The sequence below is a fragment of the Equus asinus genome, chromosome 12 (assembly GCF_041296235.1).
Source record: "Equus asinus isolate D_3611 breed Donkey chromosome 12, EquAss-T2T_v2, whole genome shotgun sequence".
NCBI classification, from domain to species: domain Eukaryota; kingdom Metazoa; phylum Chordata; class Mammalia; order Perissodactyla; family Equidae; genus Equus; species Equus asinus.
Window position 1 is genome coordinate 27,014,791 of NC_091801.1, and position 17,561 is coordinate 27,032,351.

The window sequence follows — 17,561 nt, forward strand, 5'->3', positions numbered from 1 at the left end:
CAGATGCCTTTCATGGAATGAACAGCTAAACAAACTGTAGTATATTCATACTATGGAATACTACTCAGCCATAAAAAGGAACAAACTATTGATGGATGCAATCACTTAGATGAACCTCAGAGAAGTTATGCTGAATGAAAAAATTCTCAAACACATACTATATGATTACTCTTATATAAAATTCACAAAATAACAATTATAAAGATAGAAAACACATTAGTGGTTGCCAGGGGTTGGGAATGAGGGCGAAGCTGCCAACTTGGACAGCAAAGGGGTAGAAGGATGGAGTTTTGTGGTGATGGTACAATTACACATCTGGTCTGTGGCGGCAGTTACCCAACGCTACACATGTGACAAAATTGCATAGAACCGTACACACACACACGTGTAACTGGTGAAGTCTGAAAAAACTCTGTGGATTGTACCAGTGTCAATTTCCTTGTTTTGATAGTTTACTATAGTTAGGAAAGATGCTACCATTAGGAGAGGTTGGGTGAAGAGTACACAGGACCCTCCGATATCTTCCTTTGCATCTTCCTGTGAATCTATGATTTTTTTTAAAGTGAAGCTACAAGCCTCAATAGATTGTGAGAGCTGGTACAATGAGTTTTATGCACTTAAATTCTGAATAAAGTAGCTGAAACTAAGTGTTCCTTAGCATTATTACCTAGTGAAAAGCACTTGGAATAAAAGCGAAATATGTTTTCTAAAAATTTTTAAAAGGTTTGACAACGGGAATGAAGAGAAAGGTTTTTAAGTTTAAAATTAAATGAGAATGCATCTAGGTATTAGGGAAAATATGTTAATTGCCTGATGTTGTTATATAACTAATATTGGTCTGAATAGCCTAACCCTTAAAGAAACCCCAAATATTAGCTATTGTCCCAAAAAGACAAGCCATGTTTTATGTCTTTTGAACTTGTAAATGTGGGATGCCAAATGATTGCACACAACAACCGTGTTATTACACGCTTGAGTGGGCAGGGAGTCATTCTTGTCACTCACTGTGAAATAATTTTCCTTCCATATTGTCCTTACATGGCTCCATCTCCAGAAGACATATCGACATTGCACCTCTGGGGATGTTAATTACACAACTCTCACGAGAGGACTTTTTAGAACAAAGCAGTATTTTGTGCCTTAAAGAAAACGAGACGTCGTCACAATATATCTTCCCCACAGTGAGTAAGTGCTAAATTAAGGAGGAAAGAAAAGGGCTGAGTCTTCGAATTTATTCCTTCAACAAGCACTTCTTAAAAAAGAATTGGGACCTGGGGGTTCAATGATGAATTAAACAAAATCTCTGCCCTCAAGGAAAACAATTATTCTTTTTAAAAAAACTTTTCTAGGGGCTAGCCCTGTGGCCAAGCAGTTAAAGTTCCATGTGCTCCACCTCAGGGCCTGGGGTTCACAAGTTCGCATCCTGGGAACAGACCTACACCACTTGTCAGCCATGCTGTGGTGGCATCCCGCATACAAAATAGAGGAGGACCAGCACAGACATTAGCTCAGGGAAAATCTTCCTCAGCAAAAAAAAATAAAATAAAATAAAAAATTCTACCTGTTTACTTCAACTATGTAGGCACAAATAGCCCCTAGACACAGAAGATAAGGCTTCTCCTACAGGTAAATCAAGACATACTGATGGACTGTGAAGAACACAGCCTTAACTCCAACTGCTCCATCAGGGTAACTGGAGAAAGTACAGTGTTCCAGGAATACCTCAGTCCATTCAGCCACCAAGTAAATACTGAAAAAAAACCCTCTGTTTTGTCATACCACTTCTGATATTTTTCAGCATTTCTTCTGAAGAACAAGATTTGAACCTGAGATCTTTTAGAAGATAAATAACTTCACAGCTGCCTCTTTTATTCCATGGGGAGAAACTATTACAAGGGCCAGAGAAGAATTCTGGCCTCCACCACTTCACAATTAGAACTACTATCAATCAGCAATGGCTTCCCAAAGGGCAACAAACAACAGATGGCAGAGCTGAGACCCACCAAGAGTACAGAAGTAGCTGTGAGAGTGTTTCCTGCTGAGGGCGGGAGCAGGTCTGTGACATACTGGTGACCTCTTTAACTTATGTGCACACTAAAATAGAAACCCACCCCTTCTTCTGTTCTAACCAAGCAGAAGATCTTCCGACTTCTTCTCCTTAATTCAACTCCAATGAAGTTTTGATTTTCATCCAAGTCCAGAATTGGGAGAAATAGTGTCTAAATACTAAATATCCTCCTTTGGTTGAGGGGTCGGGGGTAGTAACAGGGGGATATTCCAGTCAGTGAGTGCTATGGACTGAATTATGTCCCCTCGAAAATTCATGTGTTGAAACTCTAACCTTTGGTGTGACTGTATTTGGAGACAGGGCCTTAATCCTTAATCCTATACGAAGAAGAAAAGAGATCTTTCTCTCTCTCTCTTTCATTCTCTCTCTCTCTCTCTCTCTTTCTCTCTCTGTCCCTCCAAGCACCTACAAAGAAGAAGTCATGTGAGCACACAGAGAGAAGGCAGCTGCCTATAACCCAAGAGAAGAGGCATCAGAATGAAATCTACTTTGCTGGCATCCTGATCTTGGACTTCCCAGCTTCCAGAATTGTGAAAAATAAATGTCTATTGTTTAAGCAGCCCAGTGTTTGGTATTTTGTTATGGCAGTCCAAGCTGACTGCCACAGTGAAGTTCCATGTGTCAAGGTTGGAGAAAAGAGTCCCTCATTGGAGACAACATAGATAGATACAAACTGTGGGTGTTGAAATGAGCCAAGAAGGAAGACACTTCCTAGCAAGTCAGAGAGGATTCTGGAAAGGCCAACAGCAGGTATTAAATACTAGGATATGGTGTTAAGGATATGGAAGCAAAATTAGTGGATTAAGTATAAGTGGAGGTGGCTCCAGCCAAGTGGATGAGTGTAATGAGCCTGGATTAAGATCAGGAACTCCTTCATGTACCATTTTCTGGGTTTTGCAGACTCAAGAGATTCTGGGGTCACCTGGTAGAAACCTGATGTGGATATTGGGTGGTTTTTCTTTGGCGGGAAAGCTCTAGTCCTTCTTTTCCACCTCTAACCTTTCTAGGGAACCAAGCCCTAGAAGTGGTCTAGATCATGACAGGATTTCAGCATTTCTTATTCTGTCTCTGGTCTCTCATCTTACATGCCCATGGCAAGGACGGGGCAGATGTGGAGAGAAGGGTTTTGGTAGCACAGGTACAGCTGAAAGTGGTTGAATACGGATGGATAAAATTAGTAGAAATTTCCTTAAGACCCATATGAGACCAACCTGGCTGGAAATAGTAGACAAGTAGATGTGAATAGAAAGGGTTGTGAAAAGTTTTTTCCAGAATATAAAATAGAGACTCCAGTCAGAGATTGGGGGACTAGGGAAAGTGTGAAAAGAGAGTGCGTTGATAGACAGAATGGTAGTGCCTAAGACAATGAGGATTGGTGTGAAGTACGACATTGGCCATTTTGGCAAGAGCATTCCTCTCACAGAAATGGTGTGTATTCACATCCTGATATAATCTCAAGGCATTCTGGGTTGGAAGCAGTTGTGGTCTTTCAAGCCCATGGGGTTCATCCTCAGCCAACTCAAAGGTAACCCCACATAGGAGGGTGTCATACCTCTTCAGACTACGCTTAAATGTCTGTCTGGACTTGCTGCTGTTGAGGCACTAACACTGACCTTGATGACAGGGTTCTCCTGGTGAGAAACATAGATGTGTACTGAGCGGGACTTCAAGCCCGAGAAGAATGATACAATAGTTCATAGCTTGGATGCTGGAATCACACAGACTTCAATTTTAATCTCTGTTCTGCCATGCACTTGCTGAATGACCTTCAGCACATGAATTAAACTCTCTGAGTCTTGGGCTTCTCCTCTGTAGCGTGTCAATAATAACAGTACCTATTTCAAAGAGTTTGGAGGGGATTAAATAAGATAGTGCTTGTAGAGCTATTATTACAATGTCAGAAGTAAGCACTCAGATATATTTTATAACCAGAGTTTAGATAAATTAAGGAGAAAAAAAAAAGACCTTCATCAACATTTAACCAATTTCTCCATCCTGCAAGGATATTTCATCCTCTTTTTTCTTAACTCTGGATATTAAAGAAGAAAGCATATGAATTCTTGGCTAGGGAACTCCAGTTTTGATTACGAGTTGAATATAGAAGTTGACTTTCAAAGGGATTTTTTTTTCTGATATAACAAAATATGCTCCTTTTTAATTTGATTTCTGCTCTGATTATCAGCCACCTTTCATTTCTTTCTTCCCTCTCTCCCCTCCCTCCTGGAAAGCTGTACTCTCACTAAATTTACCCGAGAACATTGCTGATTTCCATAACTATCTATACAGGGCACTTAGGACACTGAAAGAGATGTTCATGGTGTATATTAGCCTCTTTAGACTATTCTGATATAAAATTTAATTATTTTATTTTTAACAGTGCATTTTTAAAATCATAAACCACTTTGCCCACATGAATACAGGAATTAAATCTACTCATTGTGTGACAATTCCTTTGCTCTCTCAATTTTAGTGAGAGACACTTAGAGTCTCCTCATTAGTCTCTGCTACAACCACCTGTTCTAAGTGTCCTCTCTTCAAAGCACTGGGTTTGCTCGCCTACCTGCAGCAGCAGATCTTGTGATTGTGTGGCATTTAAATTGTTTCCATGAGTGGAGCATCAATGAGGGGCTTAAATACTTGAAAGATGCTCAGTTCTACCAACCAATCCAGGACTCTAGTCAAATAGGGATTTAAGGACATCCAAAACAAAATGACCTTCCCTTAAAGAGAAAATATTCAACATCGGATAACTCAACGATACCTGTGAAAATAAATTAGGAAACAAACAAAAAAATTAAACATGTATAATTTGCAAATAGAGAAATCTTTCTGCCAGCATCAAAATTATATGTAAAATAATATCTGTAATTTTTAGAAGTTGTTTGTGTTCTAAGTGTGGGTTTTCATTCCTAATCTTGGAGTAGGAAATACAATACTGCAGACCTGGCCTGCCGGGGGAGCTGCTTCCTCTGCCACTGGCAGATGGGGAATCAAATGCTGTGATGCATGGCCCGGGAAGCTGCCCAGAGATTGGTTGGATCCACAACTGTATGCTAGACCAGAATGAGCAGAAATTGGTTGCCCCATGTCAGCTACACTCCACTCACGAAACCAGTACCTGGCCACTAGGACATGTGCCAATATGAAAAGTACAAATACCTCCAGTACCGTACTTGCCAGCAACAAGAGAGGATGCAGCAAAGACACAGCATGGCTTTACTGCAGCCTCCCAACACTCAATGAGGGCATGTGATTATTGAATACCTGGAGCCTTAGCTGCAAGAGAGTCTAAAAGATGTAGGTGCAGTGCAGGAAGAGAGAAAGGTATACTAGGCTACTAAGTGCCAATCCCCCATATACTCCACACTCACCATTACATCCCCAGTGGATCTAACCAGGACCTCTCATAGAAATGGTGTCCATAATTGCCACTGGAATGAACACAGGACAATTGAATGAGATCTTTGCAGTGTACTTCCCAAAGGAGTCAGGCATGGAATTTCATGGGACATAGTACCATTTGAAATACTTTGATAATCCCTTCTTTTGTTCCTACAATTACTAAGGACTAAATTCTTTCACTCGACAAAACCAATTCATAAATGCAAAGCTTATTGTTCTGTTTATATAACAAGGGAACAGATGGTAGTTGCCCAGCCTGGAACAAGGTGTTCCAGTGATGACAGAGACGGGTGCAGAGTGGACAATCTGACCCAATGCAGGAAACAGTGGCCTTCTGGATCAGTATGGTTGCTTTCAACTCATGCTCTATTTCCTTTCGAATGTGTACAGACAGAATTAACTTTCTACAGCACTTCCCTGGGGACAGATCACACAAGGGGCTCACATTAGTCAGGGCTTCCCTCTGGTAAGAAACTAGGGTTGCTCTTTTGTTGAAAAGCTCAGTGCTGAAGGACCAAATCAATCATGCTAGACATATGGTATCTCCATTTGCTCACAAAGGACTTCCGGGAAAGCAATTTCACAAACTCAATTGATAACCTGTTCTATTCTTAACCTCCTGCTGCCAGAGAGATGCCTTGGTTACAGCTAGCTAAACAGATTTGTCATCAGGTGGTAAAATGGAAAATTTCTTGTTAATCATAAATACACTAAATTCACTGACTTTAAAAACCCTAAATTTGAGAAGGAAGTCTAACAAAAACATTTTTCTCTAAGTACTAACTTATCACCTAATTAGCATAATTAATGGCTTGATTCCTAGACAAAAAGTTGACATACAACAAGCCAAAAAATAACCACTAGTAGCCTTTATTTTTTTTATGAGATAATTGAAACACTCAAATTTATCTTTCTCCTTGTATGGCTTGTAACAAGGATTTTAAAAGTTGTTGTGAGAATTAAATGAGAATGTATGTTAAAAGCACTTTGACACAACAATGTGAATGTACTTAATGTACACTCAAAAATGGTTAAAATGGTAAATTTTATGTATGCTTATTTTACCACAATTTCCTTTTTAATTTGAATTAGGAACACCGAAGAAAAACATCCAACACAGGTCTGGTATGGGCACCAATGTGGAGACCCAACGCCAGCCTTAACCTCACAGTCCTGGACACCCCTCCTCGAATGGCAGTCACAACCCTCATTGGATTTGGGGAAGTGGGGGTGGGTCCTATGCAAAGGGCTGAGGGACAGACAGTGAGGGGTCACTTGGGGAATCAAGAAAGAGGTCAATTCCCAACAGAACAGTATTTGGACTTTTTACCAGCCAGTAGGCCTACGCTGGCTGAACATCAGCCCTGATATACTCATTATTCTTACTATACTTGCAAAGAGAGGCATTAACTACAAAAACAATCTTAAACAGATTAATTTAACATTCCCTAAAGGGTTAAACTACCACAGAATTCAACCGGATAATCTACAGCACACTGTAGATTATCTTGTTCTTTTCCTATATAAGCAGATCATTATATGAATTTACTAGGTCTAGAAAATTGGCCAGGCCTCTACATAAAACTTTCCTAATTCTATATTCAAGCTCAAGGGGATATATTTACAGATTCTTTGGCAGCAGAAATTTTAGGGCCATGAGTCAACCTAAATGGCTACTGTCACCTTCTTGGAAGCCAATGCCATCCATCAACCATCTGATACCTGGGAAAGGATGGCTGCTCCCATAGAAGTGATCACAAGAAGGATCAATGACTGACACACAGCCAGCGTCGACTCTGGGGACTGTCAGGGAGATGTTAAAGGGACTTCTGAGGATTCTCAGAAAAGAGGATGAGCTGAGGCCCTGTACATGTAGGACAGGGTGCACAAAATAGTAAAATTTAGATTATTAATACTATGTTGACCACATTGGTACCTATAGGATGGTGGGGCCTTGGGAAATTCTGATTCACACAAAGGCTGTCAAAAAACAGTGCTAGAAATGCCCTCTCTTGCCCTCTCCCACCTATATAAATATTGCACATCCTCTCAGACCCAGCCCAAATCCTGCCTCCTCCATGAAGTCGCTGATGACCTGAGACAGCATCAATGTCTCCTATACCTGACCTCCCATAGCAATTATCCACTGGTCAGTGCATTTGAGCACTTGATTCTATACTAAGTTGTTCATTCACACATGTGTAGCCTCACATGAGCAGAGAGAGGACAGGCACCATGCCATGTGCCTTCCCCACTGTGTCTGCCTGAGACTGAGCACAGAGGACGCGCTTAAAAAAATACTATCCACTTTGGATTGATATAGCCTCAAAATGTCAATGTCATAGTTGTCCTGAAAAATGGTAGTACCATTATAGACCAAAGCTGTACTAATTTTTTGAAAGAATGACTATCAAATACTATCATGAAAGCCATTTGCAGGATATTCAGCGTCTTGCCTTAGGAGAAAAACAAAGGCAAGCCGTCAACTTATTACAAATATCTAGAACACAGATAGCTATGAAACACCTTCCACCATGTGATCTGAAAATCTTTAAAAGACCTGTATGGTGAAGGAACTCTATGGAGAATTTTTTTTAACTTATTCTGTCTATTGTGCCTAGAATTTACTCCAAGAAAATTACTTTAAATTCAAACACTTAAAAATTCTGTGAGTATTGTATGAGCAAAGGAAAAGCTATGTTTTAATAATTTCTAATCATTAAACGCCAAATAAACTAAATAGTAAGTCCTTTGATTAGCATTAGCACACATTCTTGGGTGTGTCGAATAAAGCGAGCTATAGCTAGTATGTCTTCGAGTGATTCAGTGGGCATTAATAATGATTCAAATCGATAGCCCAACGTACTGTCCAGTGGTCATCGCAGCCTCCTTTATTTTATCCCTTGATTTCAAGGTTGCAGTTTTTCTTTGTGTTATTGAAAAAAGCCATTTTAAATGTAGGGACTGATTATTCCTAGGGACTGAAATAGGTACAAGCAATCCAGGTCAGATGAGGATATTGCGACCCACCCCGCAGTTTTGTGCATATTGTGGGCTGGGACTGCTGAGGCTGGTATCACATTTTGGAATTCTCATTTTCTCCATGAGAAACAGTCTAACTTACTGACTTCTACGAAAGCATAACAACACCCTTGTACTTTGGGGAGGTACTCACCATCAGTGTGGGGCTGACCCTGATGTGTCTGTTAGAAGAACAAAGCCTTACAACATTTTGGAATGAGTAATATTCTCCCAAGCAAAGGAACATCAAGTACCTAATTGTGACAGCCCACAAAGGAGCCCGAAATAGGGATTCTTCTGGAACATCAGGATGGAAAAGTACTTTATCATCGTAATACAGTATACATTTTATCACCGACTTCATTTTTAAAGATTTTTTGTTATGCAGAATCTCAAAGATATAAAAAAGCAAGCAGAATAGTATAAAACCTATCCCCCACCCATGTGTCTGTCACCCAACTGTAGGAATTATCAACTCACAGCCAATCTTGATTTGACTAATTCCCCCTCCCATATTATTTTGAAGCAAATCCCATACATACTACTTTTTTTTTGAGGAAGACTGGCCCTGAGCTAACATCTGTGCCCATCTTCCTCTACTTCATATGTGGGACGACTGCCACAGCATAGCTTGCTGAGCAGTACCAAGTCCACACCCAGGATCCGAACCAGGGAACCCGGGGCCGCCAAAGCATAACATGCACACTTAACTGCTACGCCACCAGGCCAGTCCCACATACTACAGTTTTATCTGTCATTTTTTCAGCAAGCATTTTATGTGTTCAATTTTCAGTTATGTTTTTAAAAACATCACTCATTTTTAACATAACCACAAAAATCACTAACACACCAAAAAATAGAGTGACTAGCATTACTTAATACCATCAAATATCCATTATTCACATTTCTAATCATCTCATAAATATCACATTTTTATTATTTATTTAGAATTAAAATATAAGTAATATCTACACATTGCCATTGGTTATGCCTCTCAAGCCTCTTTTACCTAAAATTTCTCTCTGGATCTCTCTTTTTTCCTTATTGTTTGTCTTTTGGAGAAACCAGACTGTTGGTCTTATAGATTGTCCCACAGTCTGGATTTTGCTAATTGCATGCCCAAAGTATAGCTTAACACGCTCTTCTCTCCTCTATTTCCTACAAGTTGGAAGTTGGACCTACAAGCCTCATCAAATTCAGTTGTGTTTTTCCTCAAGAATGCAACTGAAGTAGTTTTCTTCTGGCAGGAGGAACATAATGTCTGATTGTCTCTCTCTGTGCACTTAGCAGCCATTGCTGCTCATTACCTGGGTCTGTGAATACATTAGGCCCTACAAAATTGTGCTACTCTAATCCTATCATTTCTTCTGATTTCTCATCTGGAATACTTGTACGGGTTTTCATCATAAAGCCAGCTTTGGGAGTTCTGATAAAAAAACCTTTCATTTACTTAAATGAATACTATTATCTCATGATGGCATTTTTAAAGTCTAACTTTAAATTCACGAGATGAGACTGAAATACAAAACTGGTCATCCATCCCCCCCTTCCGTGGCACAGTAAACCTGAACCCGAGGCCTCGCCTTCATAGGCAGAAGGGCTGGGAGCAGGAAGCAAAGTGGCAAGTGACTGAGGAGGGGGAAATACGTTGGGTGAAGTTCCAAAACTTTATCCCATACATTTGTATTCAATTAGGGAGACTGGAACATTTCTTTGGGCATTATGAGTACCCTAGTATCCTGGTAATGAGATGCATGCTGGAGATTTTGGAAAGTCAGTATCTACACGGTTGTGCTGGCTTTGTTATAGCAGCAGATCAGAAATACTCACTTATTGTTTGTTAAGATGAGAAACAGGTGCACAAGCCAGCAAGGCTCCATTCCTCTGTTAACAAAAGGGTTTGTTCTCAGTTTTCCCCATCTCGCCCTTTAGCTGGGCTCTGACTGGAAAGGCAGAATTCGACCTCAGTTCCAGAGTGAAGCGCAGGTCAGTGGGCTGAGCTGTCCTCAGTGTTAACACAGGGTGGGAGTCCTTGGTGCTCACACATCTTCCCTCCAGAGCATCTGCCCGCCCCTCCCCATGGTTAGCATCCCACCTGCCAGAGAGAAAACTGCTCCAGCATTTAGCTTGTTAAGTCAGAAGGAGGTTCCTGAGGGAAGGACTGGGGAGACTAATTGCTGGCAGCTGGAGGGCCTGAGGCTGCTGGAGACACTTTTAACTTGTGCTTTGCCAATAGCCCTGGGGGAACCAAGGAGCTTTTTCAGAAAGGACACAAGAAAACATAACATGTTCCGAGAGAAAGCTAACTGCTGCATATGCACGTGGTTTCAATATGTTCGATTCAATTCCAACCCCTCACGTCTCAGCCAGAGTCCCAGGGCACCTGCGCTAAACCCAAGAAGGGCCCAGGGCCACTCTACTCCCTGGGGAGAGGGTCACACAACACTAATGTCACCACATTTTATGCAGCAAACATTGGGACACAAGGTCTGATAAAAGATTTTTTCCAACATGTGAAAAAGTGTCTAAGTAAATTATGTTTATCTATTCATTTAATCATCGTCATCAGTAAGAACAGAATTAAGAAACAGGAATCATGACAGAAATTCAGAAGAAAAGCACATTTGAACAACACTCACACATGCAAGCACCTTTGTCTCTGTTGCTCTGTAAGCAGATCACCCAACAGCTCGTAACCAGTAAGACCCATCCGCATGCATTAGGTCTCTCTTCTCACTTATTGATAAACCCACCTAGGGAATAAATTAACCAGCAAATATCTCGCCCACAGGCATGGTCTTAATTTCGGTAATTCTTCCTGCTATGGCTCCTGAATGCTAGTTTCCCTCTGGTTCCCAACAGCCTCCCTGGTCCCTACCAATCCTGGAGCAAACAGCTTTAGGCTCGCTGCTCATGCCAATCACAGCACCTCAGGTCACTTGGTCATGGGCCTAATGACTAAGGACAAGCAGAGCCTCCACATTCCTCATGTGCACCGCATTACAAGAAAGTGCTTAAGAATCTTATCCCTTTAGATTATTGTTTCTTTGGAGAATCAAAAATGTAGTGACATGCATAATATGCCTTGCCCAAACTCAGGAAAGCATGAATATCATTGTTATTTTAGCTTCAAGAGTCTCACATGGTCTACCCCACTCGCTTTTAGGGGGAGAACCCTGAGGCCTGGTGGTAACTACTGTTTACCTGGGCTGTGAAAGATTTAGAGGCTCAAGACTGCTCACCTATGAATTGCGATCCCTCTTTAGTTGAATGGTACTCAGTGCTAGCACTGGAACAGATATCAAGTATTTCTCTCTCTTGTATCTTCTATGTTCACAGCCTTGAGACTGTAGAACATAATTTTTTTAAGTGTGGACTCTGCAGTCAGATTGCCCAGCTTTTGATACTGGCTTCACCTCTTGATAGTTCTGAGACAATGGATAAATCATTTAGTATTTTTAAGGCTCTGTTTTCTCATCTGTCAATTGGGGATAATAATATATCCTATCTCAAAGCTTTGCTATAAGGAGAAAGCAAAATAATGCAGTAAAAGTACTTAACCCATAAGAAGTGCCTAACCCATGAGAAGTTTGAGTATTAGTATCATCCCATCTCTATAAGAGGTGATTCAAAGCCTTTGTCTGCTTTCTGGGCAAATAGAAGCTGTGGAGCTGCCTGACTAAAGCATCATCCCTGCCAGAGATATGGGAGGGTGGAGTGTGGAGCATGCCGTGCCAAGGTCATTCCCCCTCGACCACCCTGAAGAGCATTTTGCTCTTGGACCCATGGAGAGAGGGATCCGTGATTGGAGGGGGAGTCTTCACTAGTCAAGAGTCTCTATGAGTGGAACAATTTCTCTACAAGTTCTTGGAATGTTATTTCTAGATTATCCTCTCCACTTTATACCTCCCACAAATCTCTGCCACTATCAAGATTCTGTACTCTTCTGTACCTTCTGTACTTACCAGGGAACCAGTATCAGCCTGGGGAGCTGACTGCGAGCTGCCCGCTGGATGCTCATCAGTTTTCGGAACACAGTGGTAGCCCGGCCTCCAAGGGTGGCAAGAGCAAGTAGAACAACCCTGAGGGGGCTGCCTGGAGCTGAAGGCTGAGTGCCTGCTTTACCAGACTTCGGTGCCTGGAAACTGGGAGGTCCTTGCAAGCAGCTAAGCTGGAGTGGACCTGGAAAGATAACATGAGTGCACAGATACGTGATTCGCCACTCATGTCAATAGAGATGCTCCACATCAGCATTCTCCAGAGGCTGTCTTGAGCATACAGTCTCAAGTTAACCTTTGTTCACAAAAAAAGTCCTATTTTGAGCTTCATGACTTTATTTTCCTCTGCAGTGGATACCCGTCCCAAACTTCTCCCTAGGCCCTGTTCCCGATGAAGCTACCTTGACTGGAATGGCCTTGCCCTATTTATTCAACGGCATGTGTTAGTATGCATGCTTTTTTTCTTGCTGAGGAAGATTCGCCCTGAGCTAACATCCATGCCAATCTTCCTCCATTTTTTAGTATGTGGGCTGCCAGCACAACATGACCTCTAACAGAAAGGTGTAGATCTGCATCCAGGAACCGAACCAGGGCCACCTGATGTGGAGAACGCTGAACTTAACCACTAGGACACCAGGACTGGCCTAATGTTTGCTTTAAAAAAAAAAAAAAAAATCATACTACAGGAAACTATGACATGCTAACTAGGTCCTTTTACCTGACCAGGCAAAGTTCCCCCATGTCCTTGGCTGCCCTTGTTCTCTTGGTCAAAATGATGTGAACCGTTCCACATGTCTGCTTGTCCTCTCCTTGCTTGTCCCTCTCCCACCCTAAAGACTGGCTAATCTGCACAGTTTCTCCTCAGTTTGCTACATTAACACTTTCTGGTTTAACCAGGTAAACGTGAGGTCTTTCCTCTCTTCCAAAACCATAGATTTCCCCTATGTTTGGACTTTCCTTATCACACACTGAATGAACTCACTACCTCATCACTGACTGCTCAGACCCCAAAGCATCCTGTGCCTCAAAGCTGAGCCAGCCTGGTCTCCATCTAGGACAGCACTCCTTCTCTGAGTCTTGGCCTGAGCTCCGCCCCACCACTACGGGCTCCCCTTTGATTGGTTCCCATAACGCTCTGTGCTCTTCTGTCCCAGTCTTGCCTATCCTTGCCCTTATCAGACTGCATTATAATTCTTTTTCACTCCTCCATCTCGACCTCTTCTAGACCGGAAGCTTTTGGAGGCCATCAGCTGTAACTTGCTTACCTAACATTTAAAAGTGTACAACAGATACAAGATGCCCATAAATATTTGTTGAAGGAAAAAGAAGGACGAGAAAGGAGGGAGGAAGCAGAGCCTGGGCATCCAGGCCCCAGTGCACAGGGCTGCTCTGAAAAGCTGCAGCACGTGCCAAATTCCTGCCCGCCCTCCAAGTCCATGAAGCAGGACAGGCGAGGGAAATGGGCATCTGCGTGTCATCACGGGAAAACCCTGAGCGTGCTGAGGATAAGTGCAGTCATCTGAGTTGGATAGATGCAGAGAAAAATGAAAAAACACCTTCACAAGGTCTCTCTTCATGACAGCTCGTGGTGAAAACATTGGGAGGTTTCCTTCCAGAGAGATCTTCTCTACTTTTGCAATCAGAGTCTGTTGCACCCACTTGTCTGGAAGAAAAGAAAAGATGAACAAACAAAAAGCCATCTTTCTCTTTCTTTGGTCTGGCCATTTTCCCCTCGTGGCAAATAAATCTTTTCCCTCAGGATGGCACATCCTTTTTTTGTCAGTGCCTGTGACATAGGACTCACTCAAAGAGGTGGCTTCGGTAGCACGCTCCGCTTTATCAGTTTTTCTTCCCAAAACTCAGATAGCTTTGAAGGCAAACAGTATTTTCCTTTTATTATTTCTTCAGTCTTTGACACACAAAATTGCACAGAAATATATTTGTAACTAATTCTTTGTCTTTCTCATTAATATTTAGTAAAATAGAAAAAAGCAATCAATGACAGTTCATCAGAAAGACAAGCAATATTAATAATACCCGGCAGAGATGGTTTCCTCCTCAAATCATTTTCAGGTGTCCTTAATACAAAATCTCCCATCTCCAGTTTATTTTCTTGTTAAATATCTTGCTAGGAAAACTATTTTTATTATCATCTAATTCTAATCTGTTTCTATTTACTTCCAGTAATAAATTACTCAGTGCTGTGACTTTTTGCTCCCAGGCTAAAGACAGAAGGCCCGACTTGTTTTATAGATTCATGTTTGTTATTTTTATGATCGTTTCACCTTATCATGAAGGAAGCAGGGGAGGGAGGGAGAGAGGAAGGAAAGAAAGAAAGGAAGGAAGGAAGAAAAAAAAATACAGCACAGTTTAAAAAACATGATGTTTAAAAACCCAGAAAAGGTATTCTAACTGCTATGAATCAACAACCCCCTGCGTCACAGTGACCACAGCATTCCTATCGTACCATCTAAAGGCAAGCAAAAGATAATCAGTTTTACCCACTGTTGGACATGCCACTAAGCACACTGAACTACAGAGCTTTTGATCACTTATTACCGTCTTTAATTTTCTGTACAGAAATTCTTTACTCCAAAATGGAAACATTTTCCTAATATTTAGATAAAATATGGTGAGCTCTGTCTGTGTTGCAGTGGTCTCCCTACTCGATACAGCCCACAGCGGCTTGCTTATCCTCGTAGAAAGTCAGGTTTCCATTTCCACACCTCCGACGCCAACATGATCATAAATCCTTAGATTCTGCCCCATGGGGCTGTGCGGAAGGAAGCAAATTAATAACCTAGGTTGAATACCCCCTTACCTAAAAGAAAATTTCAGAGCTGGGACAAATAGAGAGAAAGGATAAGCCATTCGCTCTGCTTCCTGGAGATTTGAACAGAAGGCAGAGTCACCAAAATGTGATTGCACTTGAAATCACAAAATAAAAATGATAAAATGAGATAGAAAAAGAGGCAAGCTAAGGAAGCTGCAGATTTATATCATATGTTTCCACTAAAAGTAAGGCCCGGAAAGGGCTTCTCCTTCAAAACATGACATGAGACCAGGTCAAAATAACATTTCACCCAACGAAGTCACACATAAGTATAGGAGAGGGAGAGTCCCGGGCCTGGCTGGGTGGCATAGTGGATAAGTTCATGCGCTCTGCTTCAGTGACCCAGAGATCTCGGGTTCAGAGCCCCAGTGTGAACCTACATACCACACGTCAAGCCACACTGTGGCAGCATCCCACTTACAAAGTAGAGGAAGATTGGCACAGATGTTAGCTCAGGGTCAATCTTCCTCAGGGGAAAAAAAGAGGAAGATTGGCGACAAACGTTAGCTCAGGGTCAATCTTCCTCATGGAAAAAAAGAAGAAGAAGAAGAAGGGGAAAGAGCAAGACGTCACAACGAGCATCATAGCCTCTGAATGATCTCAAAGACCTTCAGAAACTTGACTAGATGATTTGAGAAGGCATTTTTAAATCTTGTAAAATAACTATTGCTCAGAGTAACAAAAATATGGTTTTTTTTTAATAAGAGAAGACAATGAAAAGAGGCAAAGTTTCTCCAAATTAGAAAAACATTTTAGGAAGCATTCAGAGTTCTCAGTAGTGCTCTTGAAAATCAGGCCAGATAAGCTTGGTCTTAGCTTTAATTTTATGTTTTTCAGTGCCCTCTTTTGTTTCCTAGTGTTAAGCATTGTTTTTTAAGTGCCCTCAAAATTCTCATTAACCAAAGCCATCGTCACAGTCCTTTAGATTATAATGACAAATGTCATGTTCTTAGTAATTTTCAGGTAAAGTAAAAAATTTTATATGGAATTTTTCCTCAACATTTACAAAAGATTTAGAGTCTGATTCAAACAGCACTTCAAATGTGATCCAATTTCTAAACGTGTCAGTTTAGAAGTTTATGTTCCAAATCCCTTTGGACATCTTCTCATGTTGAGATGTCACCGACCAAATCTGGTGCAGGATGCTCTGTGCAGGACTGGGCAACCCACAGCAGCACAGGAGAGCTCTGGGGACAAAGAAGAGAGGAGCTGAGACCTGCTCTCCCGGCTGCCCTGCCTAGCCATCAGTAGGACGCAAATGGCTGTGGATGCGTGGTCATATGTCTGATTCAAACTCTAAGTCATCCAAACATTTCCCAATGTCATCTGCTAGACAAAGGATCTCTCTCCCCTGAATGTCTTCAGCTTTTACCATTGCAAAACCTGGCTCTCTATGCCTTATTGTCCCCTTGGAGCTTATGTTCCCTGAGAGCTGAGACCTTAAGAATCATTTTGTATCCCCTCCAACATCTGGCAAGAACAATGTTTTCTACCCAGTGAAAGCTCAATGAAATTATTTAGTGAGAAATAAATAAATATCTCAATGCCTTCTCTTCCGAAGTCTTTCCCTCAATTCTCTTGCCCCTAATTTCCCCCACTGTATCCTTAGTCATTATTGTAGAATAAGCAAGCCAGATCACTTCCAGGCACCTGGGAACCTGAAGGAATGGGGCAAATTCATTCCACTGGATATGCAGTACTGCTGGAGAGGCAGGCCGAAGGCAAGGCTGCAGGAGGGATGGCCACAAAGAGGTTATAAGTAGTGTATGAGAGAGGAGAGATGAGAAGAGGAGAAGGGAGGAGGTATGTGAGATGGTTAAGAGCAGGCTCTGAAGGCACATGACTAGATTCAAATCCCAGCGCTGCCACTCATCTGGGCAAGATGTTTACCTCTCTGTGCCTCAGTTTCCTTGAGTGTAGAATAGAGACAAGATAGTACCTTCTGCAGAGGGTTGCTATAAGGATTAAAAGAGTTAATACAGGTAACAACACAAGTAACTTTGATAGTGTTTCTGACACATGCTAAACACTCACAAATGCCCTTTGGCATTATTGGAGAATGGGAACCAGTATTTAAAAGGGTGTAGAGGTGACCAAAGAAAGGTGAGCTAGACATAAGTAATCTACACATTTCTGGCTCATATTTTTGTCAAAAGTCAGTCCTGCTTCCCAGAGAAAACTGTCTTGTACTTGGCAGTGTAGACAGTGTAGGGGAAGAGCCATGGAGTCAGGCAGACCG

The 17,561-nt window shown here is 41.6% G+C and overlaps 1 long non-coding RNA gene across 1 annotated transcript in view; it reads right to left on the bottom strand.

The window, feature by feature from the left end:
- The window catches only part of LOC123290002 (uncharacterized), a 49,132-nt gene that overhangs the window by 16,979 nt on the left and 14,592 nt on the right, over window positions 1-17,561 (bottom strand). The window contains exons 2-3 of the long non-coding RNA XR_011493199.1: window positions 14,046-14,152; window positions 12,457-12,673 (exon numbers count right to left, since the gene is read on the bottom strand). This is a non-coding gene — a long non-coding RNA (uncharacterized lncRNA). The remainder of the gene's footprint in view (window positions 1-12,456; window positions 12,674-14,045; window positions 14,153-17,561) is intronic.